The following is a 14,243-nucleotide window of genomic DNA, read 5'->3' as shown; positions in this document are numbered from 1 at the left end:
AATATTGCATGACTCTCGGGATATTGGGTCACCTTAATTGAAAGATTGTGCAGGATACGCGAGTGGAGGATATAGAATCGACGATTTTAATTGCGAATTTTTTTATAAGAATTGTTTATCTAGAAAAATAACATTGTTTTAAATGTTATGATGTAAGTCTAGCTGAGATATTTTAGTTTAGTATTTTACACGACAGGCGTTACCGTAAAAGTTGGCGAAACTGTAAAAATTAATATCACAAGCCTTTGAAAAAGTAATAGGAATTCATTTACCGAGGCAACCTACTACTACCGCATTTCTTAAAGATTTCAGACAAAATCAATGCTATAAATTCTAGTAAACCATAATACTGCAGCCTGTATAGGCCTTTGTATAATTCTACAATAATTTGATTATCAGTATTAAATAGATATCTTGATTGCATGCTGTACATTGTTCCTATTATCATAACAAATACGTTCATACGAGCGGAAGTGGGCGGTTTTGCAATCCAACCAAGGTATATACAACATACAATGTATGCATATACTGTTGATTGTATATATGTCAGCGAGTGCAGTATAGAAAAACTTATGTCTTACATATTTTGTGACTCTGAATTTTCATTTATTTTACCTATAGTTTCCGCAATTGTTGTTATCTCTATAATCACTCCTTAGATATTAGAACCTACGGAACAACGGTGAATTTTTATAATCTGAGCTAGAAACGAAGTTGAATTTAGTTGGGAAAGATAGTAGGAAGCAAATTACCCATTTACGCGTACGACATTCCAAAGAACTATAATGAGGCTATCGGACTTTAAGTTTCTCATTAAATTAATCTCCGACATCAGATTGAACTACAATTGATCACCCCTTTGGATTGCAATGGATAAGAAAAATTTATAAATTTATCAAATAATTGTTATAGCGTGTAAGAGTGACTTCAACAAATTGCAAGCTCGAAGTATTCGATGCAATACTTGAAAATTGACTAATTAATTTTTAAAGAAATATAATTATATTGATAAATCAATCAATTAATATTCAATCAATTTTTAATTAATTGGATCACTGCATTAATGCATGTACCGTGAATATCGAGCACATGATGTCTGAGCGAATGAAAATTGGGAAATTGTAACAAATTCTTTCCAAAATTTCAGTCTACATTTAACTTTAACTATTCGGTATTAAAATGATTTCTATAACTAATTGCGAATTTCTTAATACAATTTTATCAACAATTTTATTTTAACAATTTTAACGATGTTAATCTTTTAGTGGCGAAATACAATTCATAAATAAAATATTTTTAAGAAAAGTACAAAGTGGAGCTTTTAAACTTTTAAACGAAATATAACAATAAATGTATTTTATGAAAATTATTCGGTATTTTGTTATTATCAAATTATTACTATTAAAATAGCAATATAATTACTTTGATTAATAGATTTATTGCTAGATTATATATTTTAGTGGAAATATTTTAAAATTGTTTACAAATAAGATTGTTAAATATAGTAAATATAGAATTATTGTTAAATCGAAATTAGTAATTTATATAAATTTTATTTCTTAAATTACATATAGTTTACATATGTAAAGTACCAAATAGTTTTATATCCTTATTTTCGTTTACTTCAAACAAAAATCTATTTAATGCGAATACAAATTTATTAAGAAAATAAAGAAAATAAGAACTTTGGCTTTATAACTATTAATTTCTAAGTTAATATTATTTAAAATAAAATTTGTAATAAGTTGATAACCATTGATTTTGTTATCGAAAGAATGATTTAAGGTTTTTATCTATAGACAAGTACGCTCTTGAATTGTAGCGATAACTTCGCTTTCTCTCTGTCTGTCTCTCTCTCTCTCTCTCTCTCTCTCTCTCTCTCTCTCTCACTCTCAATATATCTTTTTCTTAAACTTCCTTTCTATTTTTTTCGATGATCGTGATTGAACGAATCGAATTTCGAAAGATAAAAATAAAATAATCTCTATATTTTTTGAAATATTTGTTGAAGATCGATCTAAAATTATCTGCTAAGATTGGAATAAAGAATGATATTGAGAATGTGTAGAGTCTAGAAAATAATCATTTCAATGAATTCAATAAATGATTTATTCTCTGCTTGGATTTTGCACATGTCTGGATGTTTTACTTAATGATACGTAATAAAAGCAATTAAGCTAAGCTGTTTGCAGATTTAGGGGGCGAATGTTTAATAAATAACTGTCGCTAAATTTCGGTCATCAATTTCATTTCTCAATAGTTTGTTGGCGTATATTGTATTTGTATTGCATTGTATTTGTACTCGCTTTTATCATCAATTTTCTCTTCTTGTGCTCTCTATCTCTTTCCATTTCCCTCTCATTGCTTCTCAATAATTACATAAATATGTAATATGCAGAACAGAAATTGTGAATAAATTAAAACATAGGATAAGTGAAGATCTGTCTAAAAGTAAAATTATTTTTTGATATAATCTGAAAGCGAATTAGGATTCCTTCACATTCATTTGTTATTCATTTATTCCTTTACTTTTGTAGATTTACTTGATAATATTTTATTCATTTTGTATTTGTATAAGTGGACATGAAAATGTCTCATTCTTATGACATTTTGCCACACTCGGTTGCATAAATTTTATATAAATAATACACGGAAATATTGTATATAATAATTGGAAAAATTATTAGACAATAAGTTTGTGGCAAAAATAGTTGTGAATAAAGGCGTTTTAATGAACATCGTTTAAAAATTGTTAAACAATTAATAAGGAACACATAATTTTTCATATTAAAAAATTACTAATTAATACTTTCTTTCTTTCGGAAAAAATAAATAAGCACAAGGATTTATTAAATATAATTATCCTGTTAAAACGTTCAATTTCATTCTCAGATATAATTACTAGACATAGTCGACAGGCGCGAATAATAAAAATAGGATATTGCTTTAACGGAAATAAAAGATTGTCACTTTTGAATATGATACAAGAACTTTAATTCTAATTAATAATACTAATCGTTTTTCTTCTTCAAAGCGAATGATGCAATCAATGCCAGAGAGGTGTACAATGAAAATATAAAATGTCACGAAAAATTGAATATTATATCTAAGTAGATAAGGATTTAAAATTTTAGATGCCAAGAAACTAATTTCTTTAAATTATCATTGAAATATATATGTATAAATATCGATGAATTTCAATTTTTTTATTATAAAGTTGAACAAACAAATGAAATTAATTTCTGATCTACACATATAAATAATTTTCACGAATATTATTGAAAATTAATCGACATTGACAATGCATATATATTAAAATTTATTAGAATTGCCAATAGCTTGACATTGTTTTGTAAATTGTATAATAATGATTTTTTTACAAGAGCTAAATCTATAATTAAGTTTTTTTACATTAAATTGTCTACGCTATTATATTATTATTAATAAGCTATTAAAATGTTAAACGTTTTATGAATTAATACAATCGTGAAATCAACAAATTTGTTACTTTATCTAAGATGACCAAAATAATTGTGGCGCACATAATGAACGAGTGACTTCTAAAGTTTGAATAAATTATCAAAGTATTATACTCACGGACTTTGCCGCCAAATCAGTAAGTGAATGTGTTTTAATTAGACGAAGAATTAGATAAAAAGATAATAGTTGATTAGGCTTAAAGAGTAGTAGCGAATGATGAATTATGTTGCATACAATGGTTGTACAATACTTCGGTATTCCAGTATTCAAAAAGCGATAAATTTCGAAAATCAACTAATCGCATTAAGTGCATGATAGATAGCTGAAAAACTTGGAAAACGTATTTGCAGTGTGTAAGTTTAGTATGACAAATTATCCGGCGTATCGTTGCTTAACCAAAGAAAATACATATAAATTCGAGCTTAAAACGTACTTTTGCCATATTTTGTTTACTTTTTCTTTTGAATTTTTCATGTTTTATTTATTCACACTGTTAGTATTATAACGTAAATTAATTATACAAATGATAATTATCTTTCCATTTTAATTACTAAGCCAAATTCAACTTACGCTCTCTAATACGTAATGCGGCAATGAAAGTAAGCGCTGCCGGAAAGTTTAATATTCACGGGCAAAGTACTTGGCTGGATTTTAAGGTCCACTCTTACCTTAATCATTCAATCCTCGTTCACGTTAATACCCTCTCAACAAATCATTCGTATAATTTTGTCAGACTTCATTTACTCTCTAGGTACTCGTACTCAATACTTATGCCTAAGACACTTTGCATATTTTTAATTGGATTCATTTTGCAATGCCGCCTTAAGTGCAACGATAGCGAATTTAAGGGATCGCGTTGAATGTCAATGGGGCGATCGCGAGCGAAGGATCGCGAAGGATCAAAAGAGCATCATTAGAAAGAAGTTCCGAGTGCCGAACATCTGATAGTAGGCGCGTAAAATTCGATCGTTAGAGGCTGCGAATACTTCGCGTCGCTCGCGAAAGATGAGGAAAGTGATAAGGTAGGCGAAATCGTTCGCCACGCCTTCGATGCGCAAACTACTTGCGTCTACATCCGTTTACCGTACCTACGGGCTAAAACTTCTTGCCGGGTAAGGGTTGCCGAGGCGGTGTTGCATTTAATCGGTGGTATTATACCCGGCGATACCCAGCTCCGCTCTATCCTTTCTCAAGACCAAGGCTTATCATTCCCTCTCACCTCTGCGCCCTTATAGATGCCACGGGATAATCGTGCTTGCAAATCGTGTCACGTCCTCGCGAGCGCGACACTGTTTCCAACCACAACGCCACGCAATCGCGGCAAGAATTCACGTACTTATTGGCTTGATTAATTCAAGGATAACCGACATCTGCGGGCATGGAGATGTGCCGCAACCACGTTCTCGTGCGACGACAGCCGACGAAGAACTGACCTGCGCGCACCCCGGCGCCAACGCTACTCCCGCTCTCCCTCTCCCGGCTATCTCTCCCACCCTCCTAACCACCCTTCCGGTCCACCTTTTCTCTCTCTCTCTCTCTCTCTCTCTCTCTCTCTCACTCACTCACTCACTCTCGCACTCTCTTTGACTCTCAAACCTTCGCCCTTTCATTTTGATTCGTTTCCTCTCGCATCGGTGAATGTCAAAATAACAGGGGCCCGGAGGGCTTACAGTTAGCTCCGACTTTCTACCTACCGTGTCCTCTATCCCTGTCCTTCCTTATCCATTGCCCTTCTGTTTTTCTTAAGGTGAGGCGCCACTACTACTTACTTCCACAAATTACCAATATGATATAAAGTTAGATTTGCTATTTTTCTTATTGACGCATTCCTTACTTATCTAATATTTTATTATACCTTTCATCTCTTCTGTATTCCTCGACAAATATTAGCTTCATTATTCTACTTTGTTTTTGTTGTATATTTATCTACAAAATCGCTCACTTTATACGGACTATTTAATCCGAGGCTAATTCAAATTCCTCAAACATTGAACCCAATATCGTTGGCATCAGAATACTCGGAGATGTGCTATTCATAATTTTATAAACATACTATTTATTTACATTTCAAATACTTGGAGTATAAAAAATTGAATGAGAAATTGAGCTAATAATTTACAAGGATATTTTAGATACGAAAAATTTTAAATGATAAATTTCAGTTATAAAGTACCAAATGCTTCATTATAAAAGAAAAATTAATTATTTTTATTTATATGAAAATTAGCTGAAAATCAGATTATAACATTATAAGGCAATCTTTTTATTTTTTTCTCTGTCATTGGATAATATGGAAATATGAAAAATTCATTGGTGAATTATATACATAAATCTAAGAAACTGTAATAAAAATATTTGGAATAAAATATATGGAATAAAATGTTCGCACTTATTTCTACAAATTTTTCATTTAAATAATTTAATCTACCTTAAAATATTTTATTTTCTATTTCTTACATTAATACATTACATTAATTTAGATTTATTTTACATAATTTCAAGAGTATTGAGTCTCTCATCGATGCATAACGTTGTTATTTTGCGCACTCGCATTGAGACTTATTATCCAAAGCAAAAATATGAATTACAATTCAAAATGTGACTACGAGAAATGCAAGTTATAAATTATGAATACATTTGATTAATTATAAGTTTTTTTTTATGTATAATAATCATCCTCTTACATTAATATTCCATGGACGACAATATTTTTTTTTTTTTTTATTATGCTGACACTCTATCAGTACAATTGAAATTGAGAAACAAAAATAAGATTTTCCACAAACTCTATCAATTATGATAAACTTATTATGTAAATCGAATGTTAGAATTACAAATGCTGCAGTGAATAAAAATAAAACGAAATTGAGTTTTTGCAAATAAAATCTATCGTAAAATCAATAGTTTTGTGAATTCAATATGATTAAAAATTTATTTTTAAACATATATTGCCTTTTAATAATACCCATTTAAACATTAAAAATCAAATATTATTTGAGAATAAATACAATATTCTCTTCATTTTCATTTTTAAAAAAATATAATTTTATGTTGTCTTAATTTACCACATTTTCGAATTTATATATTTTGAATTTTAATATATTTTACGTTGATTATATTTATGATATAAAATTCATGTTTGCATATATATATTTTTAAATAGTATGCCCTTATCAAGTGCCGATAAATATGAATTATTAATTATTTAAAAATCGTATAAATGCAAGGCATATTGGTAGATATGTAATTTTTTACGAATTTTCTGCTTTCCATAAGAGAAACATAAGATGATATCTAATTATTAATTATAGAAGAATCATAAATTATTTTATATCTTTTCATTCATCATTTTATTATGCAGAGATAAGATAGTTTATCTCGTCCTTTAAAGTAATGAAAATCTATTCTTCGACAGTAAAACTAATTCGAGGTCCATTATTTATCAGCTCCGTTATTCATCTGTTATTTTACATTCTTTATTTCCGACTCGTTTTATGTTTTTTAGTGCAGAATTGTATCTGATTTTGACTCACCGTTGATCAATATTGACAACTCCGACAATGATGCGAAGCCATCTACTTTCGCCAGTCGATCGATTTTCTTTTGTCATTTCGCATTTCTTATGGGAGCTTCCACCGCAGCAGCTGACAATGGCGTCTGATACTACTGCGGGAACAGCTCTCGTATATTTCGCTGCGAAACGCGAGACTTTATGAGAGCTCAATTACGTTTTTTGTTTTTGTAAGCTAATGAAACTTTTAGAAAATATATTAAATTTTTATATTAATTTCATAATTCCAGTCGAATCGTATGACAATTCAAACGTAATTTATATTATGCGCGCACTTTCTCGGGCGCGCGCGCGCCCACACACACGCACACACGCACACACACACACACAGAGAGGGAGAGAGAGAGAGAGAGAGAGAGAGAGAGAGAGAGAGAGAGAGAGGCAGACAGATATTCAGACACATATATGTTTCTACTAAGAGTCCATTAATATTATAATAATATTTACTATTGTTTATAATGATTATATGTAGTTTATGACTTAGAACTATAATTTTCTACTTTGGTAACACGTATTTTCCAAATTTTACATAATAGTAGTTTCATAAATTAGGGGATAAAAATAGTAATATTCCATTGCACATAAATTCATATTATATATTTTATATTGCATATAAATATATGAAGCTATATTTTTATTGTTGCGAAAAATAAATAAATATACGTGTTATATAATTTTTTTAATTATTATATAATTTTTATACTTATTACCTATTCCATAGTTACATGGTAATTAGCATTATCTGCGATGATTAACGTTGAAATTAATAGGCATTTAATGCAAAATATGGTACTTAATTACAAAAATTAAGCAATATGTCATTTTAAAAAGTAATAGGCAATATTTTTATGTGCATTGTTCACGTTTAATGTAAATAAATGCATTTCATTTCGTAAAAATATTTATACTAAATAATCAGGCTTTGCAAGAAATTAGGCATTCAAACTTCGATTAGGTTCTATAGAATAAGCTTAATTGTTACTGTTAATTAAGTGTTATCACAAAATTATCTGCTAAATGTCATAGGCGGTAAATTTTTGTTTGTTTATAATTTTATTACGTAATTAATTTATTATTTCTTTTGTCAGAGATAATTAAAAATGTTGTTTGATTTAAGTAATTCATAAGCATAAATACATTTACATATAATATGCAAACTTTCCTAAAACATATTCTGTAATAACAAAAATATTTTACCTTTTGTACTATTAAGTATCATTCGAATGTTTCAGATAAATCATGTTTTCTTGTTGTTTGTATTTCAAAATTTGTAGATAAAATATGATAACTTTCATAAGACTACGAAATATTAATGAAACGTACATATATCCATTATTATTACTTAAGTATGCAATTATTTTATCGCTTTCAATTATTATACGGTTATACGGAGAAATGAGCATACAATTACCGCCTAACTTATTTATCCTTAATCTATGAAAAATATATAGAATTGATACATGATACATTAGTCAAATAAATTCTTTACGGCGAAATTTTCATGATAATTGAATTTTTAAAGTTGAGTGTGTAGGGCCAGTAAAAATAATCATATTTTCTAGACTTTCAATTATTTAAAATAAATTCATTCCAGGATAATAAGACATAAATGAAAATTAAAATTTTTATAAAGTTAAAAACTATTTACTCTTTATGCTATTTTATAAGTTCAATGGTTAAATAATAGTGCGTAAGTAACAATATGCCATTAGCATTGAGTATTGAAACATGAGGTATTATATTCAAACGTATGGAGAATTTCTTGAGGATGGAAGTTTCTTTGAGGATGGTCAGTGAGTATTAGTACACATGTATTTATGGAATATCAAAACAAAGCGCATTTTAAAAATAAAAAATTAGCCAATAAGCAAAGACTGTATTTTGCTCGAAACAAATTGCCCTTATCAGCGATTGCAGTCCACTGAATTTCACGCAATTTTCCGGGAACGTTGCGTGTTCCGGTTTATCATCGTATTCCGCTTGCAGACAATTTTCTACAAATCCATGATTGCTAGAATTTTCCCAGATTTACATATGAGAATATGTATTAGTATGCAATTCATTGAACAATATACCTAAACAATTGTATAAATTATTTGATTATTTGATAAATTTTTATCTATACCTACTATTAATACAAATATATACATATTAAATATACACCAGGATCGTATAATAAATTGTAATTAGCATTTTAAATAACTATATCTGACAAATTAATTAAACGTGTAATTGTGAAGAAAATTTAATTGTGAATTAAAATGGCCATTAGAATGATTATTTAATAACAGACATCGTGCATTCGATAAATTTAAGTGCTAATGATGATGTCCTATTTTATCAAATTCCATTAGTGTTTGGATAAATTATGAATAAATATTTTTTATAAATTAATAATTATTCATTATATGTACATACGCATGAAAACTTTTATGCTTTATTAAATTTTTCTACGGAAGAAGTTTAAATTTTTAAACATTAAATGCGTTTTCGAAATTTTAATCTAGCATTTATTGAACAAATTTTCGTCAATAATACATAATGAGTGAAGAAATCATAAAATTTTTAAACATTTTATATGACTATATAGCATTGTTAATTAATTTTATTAAATTAACGTTATCCTCTAGTTACTTCGCATCTTCTCCCTATTTTCAAATTCTGCAATTTTCTCAGCTGTTTTCCTTGACTTTATAAAAGTTGTCTATATAAACTGCTGAATTGTACAAAGTAAATAATAAACTGTTTTAATAAAATTGACAGAAATTATAGAATGAAAAAAAAATCTTGAAATATGTATGTGACTATTTGAGAAGGATACATCAAATTGATTGCATTGAATGTATTCGGAAGAGTTTAATATTATTAAGAATATTATTCGTGTAGTGATAAACGGGATGAGAAAGGTAACACTTAATTAGTTAAATTATTTAATTATTTTTCATTAACTGTAAGCGTCACATTTAGAATATTGCGAATGAATAAAAGCTTGAAATTAATTGTTGTCTCTCTATACAATTAATTTTATATTTATATCTTAATTATTACATGTCGATGCAAATAGCATTTTTTGTTTTCCTACGTAATGGTTTCCTCGCTGTTGATATGTATATAGTGCATCATTTAATGATGCCATTTATCAAATCGATTCGTAGACTACAAAGGATATGGTTAATTATAGTGTGCAGAATGCAGTGGAGAATTAGAAGACCAAGTATATTGAGAAAGGAGTAAATTATAGGATTAGTATTTCGGAGGAAAATAGTAACAGAAATGGAGATTATTAACCTCGTGGATTAAAGTGTACTACATAAAAGTATTTCAAGCAGAGAAAATTCTTTATATAGAATTTATACAGTAGCTATATTCTAATATTTGTATAAGAGTTTATGCAAAAGTATGAATAGTATAAAATCGATCAAAATCATTAATGAAAGCAATTGCTAATTGTATTTTAAGGAGCAACTGTTATCGTAAGCCAAGTATTTGCTCAGCAACATGGAAAAGAGTGACGCCCATTTTCATTTGAAATTTTACTTTAAAAGAATAAAAAAAAAAAACTGTAGAATACATTTATAGAACTTCTTTGGAAGGGCTCTGATATGAACTTGCTGTAATGAATTTTTTAAATCTATAAGTTTAATTTTTCTGCAAATTAAGTTTCGTAATCAGCTCCCCACTAATTTGCCAGGTCGTTGTTTAACTTAATTACCATGGAAATTAGAATTTAAAAGTAAACTGATAGAAAAACTCTTTCAAAAGAGAAATACATACATACACACACACACACACACATATATATATATATATATATATATATATATATCCAAAAAATCAGGGCGAATTTGGCGTTGCTCGTTGTTTCGGTTCGATGCTTACGGGAGGAAAATGGCGGGTCAGTGCACATCATTAAAAGGACCCGTTCTCATCAATCTTCTGCAAACAAAAAAATTATTTTGTCCCCGAGCTTTTTTTGCCCGAATCGTCGCAGGTGGCGCTGATCCTGTTGTCCTGTATCTTACTGTATTCAAAGCGCATACGTGCGTGGTTGAGTGACTGGCGAATCGGAGGCCGCGAATTGGCGAACGGGAAGCGGATCACTATGGCGCAAGGGGTTGCTTCGCTCGTTGGCACGAAACAAGGACATCCGAGTGGAATGCTCACATCGACCTGCGAAGTGCGAGATGATAAAAGAGGAGGCACGGAAGTGCCCGAAGCCTTGTGTGATACACACGGGACGAAGAGGGGAAGATGGTCGTGTTGTCGGGCGCAGGTCGAATGTCGCCTGCGCGACGTGACACGCCGTACACAGCGCGAGAATAGTCGCGTTGTTTAGGAAGCAGACGCGCACGCCTAAGTCTTCTCTAGGAGTGGCGTGGCGGTGTGAGGTCGGGGACCGAAGCAATTGTCAGAGGTATAATTTCAAGTCGTTGGTCGTGGCGAAATTTAGTTTGCATAAGGTTATTTGTTGGTACTTTTCGTGATCGTGTACTGTAATAAAGAATTTCTTCAGTTTATCGATATTCTCGATTTCAGTTCATTTTGATCCCGTCGCTTTATTTTAACGATAGAATGCGGTGGCGCCAATAGAAAATCCCGGATAGTTTTGAAAAAAATTAAATAATGGAGGTATGCGAGTGAAATATGTAACCGGAAACTGCGCTCTATCTTTCCTTTGCAAACTGAAATGAGAACGGGAGAATAATCGAATATCACTGACGATGCATAAGGATCTTTATAATTAATGCTAATTATTAAGACTACTTGCTGAAAGTCATTAAAATTTAGAAGGAATCTTGGATTAAATTCCAGATCGAAATCCAGGTGATATTCCATATGATGATGTTTATTTTTCCGCTAAGCTGTTTTCGATGAAGAGAGATTTATCGTTTCTTTATATTCATTCAGCTTTTATGAATAATCACAATTGCTCTATGTAATCGTCTATCATCAATATTATTATCTAAGCTAATTAATATATTATTTTAATAATAAAACCAATACATTCCATGTATGGATAATTAATAGCTTTCAATGATTTTTAATCTATTAGAATCACTATATAGATATACAATATTAGATTACTAACTAAATTTGTATTTTATATTAATTATATTTTATATTAATGTATATTTATAATTTAATAATAACTTTTATTTCATTATAAGGACATTTATAATGAGTAATAAATCGAGATTCTGATTTCTTGGTTGACAAAATTTCATTACATTTTAATTTGTCTTCATTTTGATCTATAATCTACAGACTGGTACATCCTTATAATTTATATCGACTATGTACTATATGTAGTAAAATAAATTTTAACAAGTTTAAAATTTACAAAGAACTTTTGCGAGTTATTTTAAAGTCAGTATAATTTAAGTTAACTCATAATATTGATCATTAATACGTAGTTTATCTTATCGATTTCACGTCAATACCTAAATATAATTTGAAAAGTTTCTACCGATACATGACATATAAATTTTTCAGTTTCATATAAATAAATTTATAGCTTAGTAATTTAACTTTAATTAAGTGCATAAATTTAAGAATTTCATTAAATACATAATTTACGATAGCATTATATTAGTTATAATAATTCTTTTAAAACTTTTAAATATAATCGATATCCAACATTAAATTGTATGCACACGAATTTTCTGTCTAATTATTGTTCTTTTTTTTTTCTTTTTAAATAATTGTCCGAACAATATTAAATATCAGAGTTTCTTATTATTATTTATATACCTAAATTCTCTCCATTAGCTTATAAGGTAGTTTTTACATATTATCTGCTATTAAACTAGAATACCAATAGATTATCATAACTCCTGTACTAGTTTTTTTTATCTAGTTTTTTTTCTTCCAGTTCTATCTAAAGAAAGCAATCTTTTTAATAAAGTTAAGCAATAATCATTTTTACATAAAGTTAAGACTAAGCACATTTAAACGTTGATGAGGAAAAATTACAAATAACAACTACTATGTTTTTTATAATGTGAATTACTTTATTTTACAATTATCGCAATGAAATTACGTATAGTTAAAAGTTAAATTTTTAAAGTCAATACATTAAAGATTAAAATTTCAGTGTATTCTAAATTACTCAATACTTTGTTGCAATTTAATAGGAATATTCAAACCCATTAACAAATGATTTCCATATAATACATTGCAAATATTAATACGCACATACAGCAATTCTGTTTAGTTATCATTGTCAAATGTCATTGTTATATAAATGACAATAATGTATATAATAGAATTATTTTTAAATTCGTCGGTTACGTATGTGCGGTTCGTATAGCGCGATACTAAATTATGTCGTAATGACGGTTTAATATTAATATTTGTGGTGGTAACACTGTGGTTTACTTTTACAGAACCTCGAAGTTTCATAGAAAAATATTCGCTTATTGATTTTCTTTTTATATATATCAAGATATCTGTATTGGGATTTAATCTATTTTATGATTTTTAACTTAATTGGTATATTTCAAGATTCATTAAGTACTTTTTCCCATTCGAAATTTGTTCAACTTATCTAAATTATATAGTAATATTTAGAATTTAAGTTTTATTTCTGTTTTATATAATCTTATTTCTGGTCACTGCAGCTACTTGGATTCCTACTTAATCTGTATATATAATTAGATACGTATAAATAGTTTTAAGAGTTAAATTTTCATAAGCATTAGTAAACTACTTTTAGATAATTTATTGTTAAATATAAATATATATATATATATATATATATATATATAAAAGAATTTATTTCTATATATCATATTTATTATAAATTTAGCAGCTATAACTAATATATTTTTTTATTAAAATCTCATGGTAATACAATTATAATTTCAGTTTTGAATGTTTTATTTGCCTTTTAAATTACACGAGTTAAGCGTACGAAAGATATAATAGTGTAAGTTAATGTAATTAAAATAATTCATAAATCTTCATATTAAATTTATGTTATAAAATTATAGAAATTAAATCCTACCTCCATAAAAACATATAATTTATAATAATACTTCTGAAAGTATTTAAGTAAGAATAGTCTGTTAAGAATTAAAAATTATGTTAGGAAAGAAGTTATAAGAAACGACATATGTGTTCTCAAATATGCCGTTTAGATTTCTTAAAATATATTAATAATAACGATCAAATATTTTATTGAAATTTAAGA

This window comes from Ceratosolen solmsi, unplaced genomic scaffold (genome assembly GCF_000503995.2).
Source record: "Ceratosolen solmsi marchali unplaced genomic scaffold, CerSol_1.0 scaffold2, whole genome shotgun sequence".
In the NCBI taxonomy this organism is placed as follows: Eukaryota; Metazoa; Arthropoda; class Insecta; order Hymenoptera; family Agaonidae; genus Ceratosolen; species Ceratosolen solmsi.
This window is presented reverse-complemented; position numbering follows the sequence as displayed.